This window comes from Rattus norvegicus, chromosome 2 (assembly GCF_036323735.1).
Source record: "Rattus norvegicus strain BN/NHsdMcwi chromosome 2, GRCr8, whole genome shotgun sequence".
NCBI classification, from domain to species: Eukaryota; Metazoa; Chordata; class Mammalia; order Rodentia; family Muridae; genus Rattus; species Rattus norvegicus.
Genome location: NC_086020.1, coordinates 130,383,497 through 130,388,108, shown reverse-complemented (window position 1 = coordinate 130,388,108; position 4,612 = coordinate 130,383,497). Strand labels below are relative to the sequence as shown.

The 4,612-nt window shown below is 40.6% G+C and overlaps 1 pseudogene; it reads right to left on the bottom strand.

Annotated features, from left to right (window-relative positions):
• Positions 1–1,013: 1,013 nt before the first annotated feature.
• Positions 1,014–2,750, bottom strand: Riox2-ps6 (ribosomal oxygenase 2, pseudogene 6; annotated as a pseudogene).
• Positions 2,751–4,612: the final 1,862 nt, after the last annotated feature.

Below are 4,612 nucleotides of genomic sequence, written 5' to 3'. Positions count from 1 at the left end.
GGAAGGGGAAGCCCTGGGTCCTGCTAAGACTGAACCCCCAGTGAACTAGATTGGTTGGGGGAGGGCGGCAATGGGGGGAGGGTTGGAAGGGGAATACCCATAAGGAAGGGGAGGGGGGAGGGGGATGTTTGCCCGGATACCGGGAAAGGGAATAACACTCGAAATGTATATAAGAAATACTCAAGTTAATAAAAAAAAAAAGAAAAATAAAAGAATACATCAGTAAATGGCGTCAGACAGTCAATACCTACTGAGAGAGGGAGAATCAGTTTTCTACAGGTATACTTTGATTTATAAGCTGTTCAGTCATAACTGGTAACACTAAACATATTTAAATTTATATAACACTAAATGGACAGGATGCAGTAGGTTGGTGTGCGTGTGTGTGTGTGTGTGTGTGTGTGTGTGTGTGTGTGTGACAACCAAAAGTATAGAAAAGACCATGGATTTAGGAAATAGTGCAGACATGGGAGCAGTTGGAATATGCAGTGAGAAAAGATACAAGTAATTATATATGAATGTCACAGAAATTAAATTAAAAAGTTATTTGAAAAAGTTCAAAAGTAATTAAACCTCCCCACTCCTACCCTCGCCCAAAAAATGCTATTGAGAAGGTGTATTGGGCATCAGCAATTCTAGGAATTCTTCTCAGTTCGTTGGATCTCATGAAGAGCACTGCTGCTCCAATAGTAAACTTGAGCTGATTTTCTACCTCTTTCAAGGGGAAATAAATTAAATATTGTGTTAAAAATCAACCACTTTTTTTCATTAAAAAAAAACAACTTTATTCGTAAGTTTTAATTGTTAAAAAGTATTTTTGGAGCCAAGGATGCTCTTTAAAGGAGTTATTTTTTCCAAACAACCAAGACAAAGAAGCCAGGTTAATGACATAATTCTATATGACGTATGTACTTGAGTTGTGCCTTTTCTACAACACTGGATTAAATAAACTTGTCCAAAGTATCGTTTTATCACAGCCTGGGATGCCTAATAATTTCCTGTTTTCCCTCTCGTGTCCATGAGGACATGAACCAGCTTCTTTCTCCTGCCTCTTCTCTGTAACCAACCACAGCTCCACCCAGAGCACTAATCAGAACACCAAGTGCCCTCGGGATTAAGTCCCCCTCACTGAAAGTACAACAGTTCTCTGCATAAGGCACTAGAGCACTTGGACTAGACACTCTGTCCAGAGAGACAAAGCCAGGTTCTCCTTCTCTTCATCTGTGCCAGGTTTCAGGTCCTTAACACGAACTGGTGACCCGCACCAGATTTGCTTCAGAGCGTCCACATAGGATAAAGGAAAGCGAAGTCCATAAATCTCTGTTTCCACCTCTTTCCCCATCATGTGCGTCTGTCTCTCATTCTTTAGAGAATGGTAGATGTAAACTATCTTTTGTTGAGCTTCATCAGATTGATTCTGATCTGGTCCTACTGTGAGGACAATGTGGTCTTTAAACTGCAGTCATACTATGCTGTTCAACCTTGGCAACTTTCCACCTGGGTTCATTGACTCTGTTCCATTTCCCACACAGAAAGGGGGAAGTCTGTGCATGACGAAGTCCTTCTTCATATCTGATGAGAGCAGTTCTTTTCTGCCCTCTAGCTGGTCTGCCAGAGTCCTCAGAAAGACACTCAACTTCCTTGTTATGTCAGCTGGGGTTTCCACATTCATGAGCATCCGCCTGGGCATTCCAGTCCTTAATGCCACATCTTCCTTTGCAATGTCAAATACAAGCCCCGAAATGGAATCCAAAAGGTAATCTCCCCCTGAATTGTTCTGGTAGGTGCTAATAGTCAGGTGAATAGAGTGGGCCAGGCCTGAAGGAGTTTCTGCCTGATGAATGGTCCCTCTGGGGAAGTACAACAAATCGCCAGGCTTCAACAGGAAGTCATGTGTTGGTGTGCCAATCCGGTCCTCAGGCTCCACACTGTACTCACGTGCCAGGGGCACAGTTGGGGAGTACAGGCGCCAACGTTTCTTTCCCTCCAGCTGCAGGACAAAAACCTCAACATCGTTGTAATGTGGAGGAAGGCCCTGAGATACTGCGGGATCATGTACACATTTGAGCCTACTAAGGAGCCAAAGTAACATTCCAGCTTTTCCTGGATCCTCCAGAGCTCATCCTTAAATCTCTGTGGCTGATGAAACTGAATTGTTGCCCTCTTCTGATCAAAATCTTTTCTCAGCTGAAGAAACTGTGCTTTGCCATCCTTATTTAAAACCTTCTTCTTCCCACCGATGCACCGGCAGACATTGACATCTCTTCCATAGTACAGCCCTTGGCTGCAGAGACTCTTCAGATCTGAGAGGCTGAACAGAGACTGGTAATATGCGGCCAGCGAAGGGTCATCCCTCTGAATGAGAAGGGGTTTCTGTTCCCAGAATTCCTTGAAAAATGTCTCTACTTTGATGGGTGATATTAAACTTTCAAAGAAACTACTGGGGCTGTCAAAGTTTAATACAGAAAGCGTATTAGGTAGCTCCTCCTTCGCCTGCTTGCAAGAAACAGACTCTTGTTCGTTCTCATCCCCTGTGGGCTTCACTTTCTTTGGCATTGTTCACAAGTAGGGAGCAAATGCAAACCAGGCACGGCCTGTTGCGTGTCCTCTGCAAGTTGACTGGGCTCCACTTTTGTTTTATAAGGAATTTTTTGGTGTAAAAAATAAGCCTATAAGAGTTAAAAACAAAAATAACAATACAAAAAGAAAAGAGAAAAGAAAGAAAAGACAAAACAGAAGGAGATATACAGAATGAATTTGAACATTAGCAGAGACAATAGAAAATAACATATTGCTAAGAGTCCATTTCTACAAAATTAGTAGAGTTCTTGAGTTATATAAATTAATTTCTTCAAACATGTTCATAGCAGCTTAACTAGTAATATCACCCAAAACTGGAAACAACCATGATGTCCTTCAAATAAAGAATGAATAAAGACTACTCCATTTACACAATAAAGCTATTACTCAACTATTAATAAAAGATCATAAAATTCCCTGGCACATGGGTGTTTTAGAAAAAAAAATCATCCTGAGTGAGGTATCCTAGACCCAAAAAGAAAATCACTCATAAGTGGGTATTATCTGCTAAGAAAAGGATAATAATGGTACAATACACAGAGAGAAGCAAAGTAACCGGGAAGACTCCGGGGAAGACGTATGAATCTTCCTGCTACTGGAAGTAGAATAGTGCTGGGCAGAGGGATGGGAACAGGAGGGATCAGGTGGCAGGAAGGTGGAAGAAGAGTGTATTCAGAAAGACAACTGAAACAAGACAACATATTCATGGCAAGGAATGTTTTACTGCAACATTATATACTATATTCAGTGCAATGGAAACTTCTAGGTTATCTATGAGGGTGATCCTAGCTAGGACTCCTAGCAGTGGGGGATAAGAACCTTAACTGCCCGTATCCTTTAAGCATGTAAGATTTCCATGTTGGAATTTGGAAATCAACCCAATCCCAAAACCTTTGACCTACAATTATTCCTGCCTATGAGATGTAAAGGTAATGCAGAAATTGTGAGAGTGGCCAACCAATGACTGATCCAGCTTGAGTCTCTTGCCACAGTAGAGATACCTGACAGTACCTACATGCTCAGCACCCAGAGACAAAATAGTCCAGAGACATGGATTAAAACAAACACAATTTACAAAAGAAAAAAGAAAGAAAGAAAGAAAGAAAGAAAGAGAAAAAGAAAAAAGAAAGATCAAAGGATACCACAAAAACCCCACAGAGTCAACTAAACTCGGCCCACAGATATTGAACTGACAACCAGGGAGCCTGCATGGGACTGAATTAGGCCCTCTGTGTATATTTTATACTTGCATATCTTTTTCTTCTTGTGGGACTTTTAACACTGAAATCAGAGGCCGTCTCTGACACTTTTACCTGCTTTGGGGACTCTTTTCCTCCTACTGGGCTGCCTTGTCCAGCCTTAGTATGAAGGGAGGTGCATAGTTTTACTGCAACTTTATATACCATGTCCGGTTGATATCCATGGGAGTCCTGCCCTTTTCTGAAGGAATACAGAGGAGGGTGGGGCTAAAGGTAGGGGGAGAGACTAAGAGAGGAGGGAGGAAAACCTGGTTGGTATTTTTAAAAAATAATTTAAATGACTGGAAAAATAAGAAAAATACTTGTAATTAAGAAGAATATTAAACTGACTAGAATAAATATCTATAATATTCCTTGTATAAGAGCTATATTACATTTTAATAGCATATTGTCTATGACATTCATATAAACAAACCATGTGAAGTGTTAATCAATAGCTAAAACGCAATATCCCTATGGGTAAAAGTTGTCCCAAGATTTCATTTTTACTATTCACTTCATTGCAGTATGGAAAAAAATGATCATTTCTCCAGCAAAGTGCTGATTAGCATAAATCACTGTCTGGTTGAGAGTACAATTTGAACGTAAGTACTATTTGAAACTAAACATGGCCTAAGACATTGAACATGTGTCCTACTATTACATAAGGATGCATTATACCCTAAATGCACAAGGCTCTGAGGAGTAGCAATGTGAAATTCTTCAACGTCTGTCTTTAGTTGGATTGAGAGCACTGTCTCAGTTCTGATAAAAGAAAAAGAGTTAATGTTCTT